The sequence below is a fragment of the Alosa sapidissima genome, chromosome 6, assembly GCF_018492685.1.
Source record: "Alosa sapidissima isolate fAloSap1 chromosome 6, fAloSap1.pri, whole genome shotgun sequence".
Classification (NCBI taxonomy): Eukaryota; Metazoa; Chordata; class Actinopteri; order Clupeiformes; family Clupeidae; genus Alosa; species Alosa sapidissima.
Genome location: NC_055962.1, coordinates 24,517,042 through 24,524,984, shown reverse-complemented (window position 1 = coordinate 24,524,984; position 7,943 = coordinate 24,517,042).

Below are 7,943 nucleotides of genomic sequence, written 5' to 3'. Positions count from 1 at the left end.
AGTTATTTGATTCACTTTTGCAATGACATGCTATCTGATATCGCCGGATTACAGCGACTACGCTAAGCTAAAGCTAACCGGGCCGTTTCTAGATTAGGACAATGGCTGGGTCGGCTATAAAACGTATTGGCTTACTCTAGGGACTGCTAACCTGACCCTCGCCAGATGAATTTTGCTCCGCCTAGCTCCACTCATCCATCTGGAACCGATCCATTGGAATAATGTTTCAGAAGGCTGGGCCTAATCAAAAAATGCTTGCATATGATTGAATAAGCCACTTGTCCGTCATCTATTGACGTGCTACTTCAACCACTCACATCGAAGCCAACCCGTGACGCTGATAACAGTCTCACGGTCGCTTCTCCACTACGTCACATCTATGAAACTCCCGCCCTGCGTCCTGATTGGCTGAACAATAAAGTCGGTTGCAAAAATCACTCTCAATGGAAGAGGTCCCAGATGGATGTGAGTGAAGCTAGGCGGAGCTAAGCGGAACAAAATTCATCTGGCGAGGGTCAGGTTAAGGGACTGCGGGTAGTGACCCAATTTCACCTAGGGGTGGCGTATTCCTTTAATTTTGATTAAGACACTGACTACCCTACTTGGCTCATTCTTGCTATTTATGTTAATTCGAGTTGCCTTGCTTTTAGTATTATAATCTTCAAAGACTCTTACAACAGCAGTGATAAATGGTGTAGTGGCTAAAGCAGATGACTTGTTATCCCAATGTTGTAGGTTAGATTTTCTTATGATGTGAGATTGTCCTCTTGCTTCTCGCTACCTACAGGTGAACTAGTGTGACACGTAGATTCAATTGTTTTTGACTGATGTCTTGTACCTATGGTCTCTCGATGTAGAATAACTATATACATAAATATGTATGGTCAAAACCTATTGTTGTGTCTCGTAGGCCTGCTCTTACTCAGAGGTAAAAAGAAGAGATAGGATGTGAACTCCGGCCGAGCGCGTAGTGCACTGACGCGCTGCCGTTAAGCCACGAGACAATTCACCCTTCGCTAAGCCACACCCGAAAACCGCCACAGGCCAATCGTGGCTTAGCAATCCGTCACTAGGCACGGGAGGTCTGACAAGCTTTTCGAGTTTTGCCATGTTAACCTGTGGAGACTGAAGGCCTGTGGGCCATGAAGGGCACTTATTTGAATGTGTGGTGCCCTAACCCACGTAAAGACACAGTGAAATAACATGTTACACTATAGAAACATGATATAATTAGGAACACATATTGTTCTAACTATAAAAAATGGCATATTGCATTATATTTCCATAACCGCGAGATACACGCTTCACGATAATGGCAAGAAGTTGTGAACAGACGTTCACCAAGATGTATAGCCCATCAGCAATCTATTTAAAATAACACCTATTTGAAGTACCATTCATGATATGTTGTCAAATATTGAAGTTGTGGGAAGTACATGGTACATGAGTACATGAGACTAGTGGGAGAGCATACGATAAAAAATAACGATAATGGTTTACATTAACAATTCCATTTTGCATTTCAATATTGGCAGTTACATTTAAATATCTGTCTAATGGTAAATGCATGCTGTCTTTGCATTTTCTGTGTCGTGCCAGGTTAATAAATGTCTCTTCAATCTGTCTTTGTTCGTTCGTTCTCACGCCAAGACCCCCCCACCTGTTTCACTTCAGTCTGTCGTTCTCGTTAAGTCAGTCACTCGTTCTTGGCTAGAAGCAGAGTGATTATGGCTCCTTTTCATCAATATAATCTTTCTGCCAAGCCTTTAAACATGTTTGTCGGCATAGCCTACTGGGTCTTTGTTCCTTTATGAATGAACACATTAAAAAAAAAAGAAATTAGCTGATCTAGCTGTAGTCTACTCTATTTACCTTCAATATGTCAATTTAATGTCAAGGTGAATGAACACATTAGCGACAGCTGTTTTGTCTAAAAGTACACATAATCATGAAGGTGCAGCTATATATTTGCCGCTACAATTACAGTGTTGTGTTGACCGTTTGCACAAACGAGGAGCTGTTAACCTGCATTCCATGATTCACCACTGAACTACGTTGTAGGCTACCGGAAATGCGACTGAACGAACGAACGAACGATTCAGAACGAATCATCTTGGCGAACTGAACGATGCAAACTGTGTCATGAGAACGAACGACAAAATCCACCTCTACCCCAGGATGACCTAAAACGCTGCCACGAAGAGGATGGGGGAAGTGGAGCATCCCATATTTAGTTTAGTTTCTTGAACTGCTATTTCTTATCTTGGACTGCCACCTACTGAATAGAAAAGGCAACAACCTAGTAATTATGCAAATAAAAATCTTGTAAAAATGTTTGAATGGCCAAAAAAAGGCTAAATCATAGGTGGTATTCCACATTACCTTGGTGTTAGGGTAGCCTACTCTGCACATGTCATTGACAGTGAGTGGTAACTTCAGTCATTTGCATTTATTATGCTAAAAATCTGACACCGGGCACTATGCTGATGCCTGACCCAAAGGGAAAATTATAATAAAAGAGAGACACGTTGAACTTTAAAGTCTATAATGTTGGTTTGGTTGTTCATTGATCTGCCAAACTTGTTTTTAAGATATGTTCATAGCAAAAATGGATGCATGCGATTAATTTAGATTAATTAATCACAGAGTAGGCCTATGTTTTTAATTGATTGAAATCCCTCATTTTTAGAATGTATTTAGCCTATGTTTTATTCATTTTATCTTTATTTGTTATTGTTTGTTTCGTTTTCTTTTGTCTCCTTTGAATCTGACTTGCACTTTGTTAAAATCTAAAAGGCTGCTATGCATGAACTTTGTACAATATACACCGCGTCCTACAGGCCAAACCTACATACACAGTCTACAGTCTTTAAAGTAGACTAACGACTATTCATCCTTTACATTTAAAAAAAAAAAAAACTTAGCATCGAAGTGGACAATTAGTCGAAAAGGATGTGGGCAACAATAGTAAAACAAACGGACAAATTGCATGGGTGGCAGGGGCGCCGGAACGAGTTTCAAAGTGCAGGGGCCAGATAACGAATCCCCCCCCCCCCCCCCCACACTGTATTTTGTCTTTCTTGCGCAAACTAAATGTGTGCGTTCCTAATAGCCTGCGTAATTCTGCTTCATAAAGTTGAGCAAACGCATGCGGTAATTTTACAGATAAATAGAAATAGCCTACTGTCATGCAGTTTATGGGGTAGGCCAAAACTTGGAGTGAATTTACACACAGGAGATTCTTTCTCTCTAGGCTACTCGTAGCTGAGCAGAGTTTGGTGTAACACGTCCACATTGCAGTACAGTGTGCGAGCAAAGATATTCAGAATTCTGGGAGGGAGACAAGAATATTGGCAAAAAAACAAAACTCAGCGGAGTAGGTTATTTGTTACCTTACTACTGAGCGGAAAACAGTGCACAACTACCTAGCTAATGACTGTCAATCACACCACGAATTGATTCCAAAAAAATATCAGGGTGTTACAATTGGGACTGCACTGTTTTCAGTGTGAAGAAGAGCATCTAGTAGGCTGTTAATGACCGAAGGAACGCAACTCGCAAGCGCACTTCACTCAAAGCAGTTCAATGTTTTGCAAGTTGTGTGCGTGTGACTATTCAACTTTGTGAAGGAGTGTGCGCGAGCTGGGCAGCAACGCTTCCATAAAGCAATTCGAATTGGCACAATTTTTAAAAGCACTAGCTAGTGCCGTGTTCATTAACTTTTGAAGGCAGATTAGCTATAAGAAATGCCTGGTAGGCCTACAGCGCAACCTGGTTTGGACTAGATTATGCTACCTAATAGCCTAGAAATCTAGACGCGCCCCTAGCGGCAGCAAATTAAATTTGCTGCCAGGGCTAGTCTAGCAACTCTCCGTTGGCTTGTGAGCTCCATCGAAACTTAATCAGGCCATTGAAATCGTGTATAGAGTCGTTTGGTGGGCTTAACATAATGATTGATGGCAGAGTTGCAAAGGTTTGGCTTGAATTCCCTGCTACTTGAAAACAAATATCCTATTGCGTCCTATTGCGTGCAGAGGGAATTTGAAAGACAACTGTTTATCCCGCCCCTAGGACTGAGCACTGCGAACGGTGAGTGCCCAGACCCTACATTTTAATGTGGGTCTGGCTCGCCAGGCTAGCTACCTAATGTTTCACAACTGTCATTAATTAAATAATAAATAAAAGGGGACGATATAACAATGTCCATAGAAACATTTCAACGCAGTAATGCAAAAGTAGCCTAATAAGGTGTTAATCCCCATAGAAAGTAAAGAAGTTATGCAATAGATTACATTTCTTACAGTAGCGAGTAATGTGTAGGCTTAATACATTACTTTTTTGAGTAACGACCCCAACACTGAGTAGCCACCTGCAGGCGCCAATGTCTACAGACGCTAATAATTTCAGACAGGACCACACACGCATTTGCCAGGGGTTCAGCACCGCATGTAATTTCAAAAGTAGACAGACAAAGCCTATGCTATTTGAAGTTAAACAAAACATACCGTATTTGAGGGCGATTTATGACGCTGCTTATCAACGCAGCAGGTCTCTTTTAAAATGTCCTGTTCATAGGCGAGCATACATAGACACTAGGTGGTGCTAAAGGTTGCCCTTTATCAACGAAAATGCCCTTTTGAAACTTGTTTTTTTTATTATTATTATTATTATTAATATTATTAAGATTTTACTGAGGTCGGTTTTAAAATGATCTTTTGAAAACCTGAGCCATTAAAAACGACTGAAACAATGCCCCGAAATGAGCCACCTCCTTGCGCACACCCGACCAGCCTATCTCTCTTCCTTTGTCACGTGAACTCGCGCGGTCGCGCGCAGGGCACGCCAGATGCGCAGCACCATAGCAGTTCAGTAAGCGTCTTCAGATAGCAGGCTGCTTCTCCCGTGCCCCATCAGCCAGGTAACATACAGATCAAGCAAAATCTTACAGTTTGCCCTCTAAGGCCAACATGTAATAATTTTGTTGTGCAGTAAAATGTCTCATTCAGCACCAAACAAGCATTTTTGCCGACTGGTCACCTGATAAACTAGTTAGATGAAGCTAGATAAAGTTTTACGCTGTAGCCCAAATCAATGACAGATAACGTGACGACCACATACAAATAATTTCGGTAGATTTTGCAAATTTATGTGTTAAGAAGAACGTTTTCTGTTGTATATGTTTTGTTAGGCAACATGTGTTAACACATTCATTTGTGACAGAAGAAACGGGAAGTTCCCCATTACCTGTGAAAAATGCCCATCTGCATACCGCCGTCATGCACCGCCGTCATGCTATCCGGCAAAAGATTCTTTGGACGCCGCTATTTATGGATTTCCGGCTCCCATTGACTTACATTGAACACATGTAAACAAAACGTCAATTATGTGCTCAAACTAACGCCGCTGACTTATGAAAACCACCATTCCACTTTGATACGAAACTACATAATTGTACAACATTTATACAACAAAAATCACAGAATTTGGATCAAGTAATGTGGAGAAATCTTATGCAAAGTGTCAACCCCTAACAATGTGCCCATTGCCCAAATTTATGGTCGACTAATGTCGAATGTCAGAGTAATGACATTGAAAAAGGTACCTTAATGATACACTTTAATTTATAAAGGTACGAAGTATAAAAAGAAAAACACAATTTATCAGATGGATTACCCAAATAACATTTATTCGAGGGCACATCTATTCCCAGAACTATAATGGGTGTTAAATATTCCACAACCACTAGATGGCAGCATGACACAGCACATAAAGTACACCTACGTGTCGCTGCGACCTGAAGGATGGCGTGGTTGAATATCCACTTCTCCTGCACTTCGGGTCTAATAGCGGGTGAATTGTATGACCACCAGATGACGCCATTTCACTGCACCTCGGGCCTAATAGCTGCTGTAACTTCGTTTAAGTAATAAGCCTCGAGGAGCCGACGGTTACACTTGTTTTATGGGCGTTGTTAGCCACGCTGCGCAAGCCGGGTAGGCTACAGAAGAAGCCAATAGGCTACAGTCGCGTGTGTTTGTGGTGATTTATTCCATGTATTAACAAAATAATAATGTAACATTAAAAAAATAGCCTTAGATAAAAAAAAAAAAACTAAATAATTACACCAAAAAAGTAAAGAAGCTTTATCATTGATATATAAGCTTACTGAAAAATCAAATATAGGCCTAGCCTACAATTGTGTTGCACAGACAATATGTCCTACAGATAATCACAACAGTAAGAAGAACATAGGCTAACCTAAGTCATGACGACACAAGGGCTTAAGTCTCATGTTGGCCTATGACTACGTAGCCTAGGCTACCAAGCACGTCTGTGTCTGCGACAGTGAAATAGCTCCAATATTAATTGTGTCGCCAATAAATATATGCTAACATGAATCTCATCAGTCACCTATAGATAAGGGTTAGGCTATAACATATGTAGGCTATAATGTAAAAATAGGGTCATATCATATAATGTTGACTTATTAAGATGGGGGAGAGAGCTGGACATATTACACTGAACTAACTGTTCATTGTTGAAAATCAATCAAAAGTTTGTAGTTGATCCGGATGTCATTGGTCGCAAGGACTGTTAATGGGTGTATCCACAATTGGGACCTTGTTACAAGTTGGTCTTTCAGCTGCTAATGCAATCAGTGGCCGTCAGAAAACATGTTAGACAACTGAGGAATGAGATGCCACACATAAAATGTACAGTCAAACAGAACCCACAAACATCAGTGGGAATCAACCAAACACTGCAGGGAACCATGTTATTGTCAATCAGCACTCTGCCATGCTAAATCAGACCCTGCTTATGTTTGTGCAGAGCAGAACAGATATTTGTAGATATGGTGCAGGACCTGTTAAGAGAGATTGGCAGCTCAGTCTCCCTCATATTAGTCCCTACGGTGAACGATGTAATAGCATAGTGCTGCTGCTTCTGATGTGCAAGACAAGACAGGGTATATATTCATAATGTGACAGGCAGCATGTATTTATCATTATGTTACAACCTCTGCACAACTACTATTGATGTTAGAAGAACAAAACAATACATCTTCAAATGTTCATTGCTTATTACATGTGTTATAAAAACAAAATCCTTGTCTGATTTCTGTGTTTTTGCATGCATCTGTCTACAGGGGTGTAAAGACATATTTGTTCACCATGCACTTAGGCTGTTCTGAGTCATTGTTTGTATGTTATAGTATTTGTTGATTTCCATTTATTGCCCATTGATATTGCATTCACATTATTGTTTATTATTGCTATTCTCCTTATTAATGTAGTGTCACCAACATTTAAAATAATATCAACTGACATTATTATTCATAGCCATATTTATTCTGCTCTTATAAGGTAATACAGTGCACATATTTATATTTCATTTATACTACTCTAAACCACCTTCTGAAAATCAACTGTATAGTACTGCACCATATTTCTTGACCTGTCTCACCACCTGCCTATACTGTAGGCTACTTACACCACCTTACTTACAACACTTTGAAGAGCCAAAAACAAAGCTCAGCACACCTGTTCTGTGCATCAGCAAAGTTGGAGGGTTAATTTATGAACCATCACTTCTAGTAGGCTACATGTGACGTGTAGGCTAGAATAGAAGTCTTTATTGTCCACTACTGGGGAAATTCATCGGCAACACTTTATTTTAATGTGTCGCTGTTACAGTGTACCTACATGTACCTAATTAGGTACAGTGGTACAACCTGTGTAATAACATGTACTATCAGGTACTGTACTATCATTGTACTTGCATTATGTATTTGTGGGTACCTACATAGGCTATAGTTGTTACATTGTAATACTGAGTGCTTTTACCAAACTTTGCCAATTTGCCTACATTTTCATCAGAGGCAAAGAGCTGACCTGAGACCTGCTGGATGGGGTAAATCTGGTCATGATAGATTTGATATACAA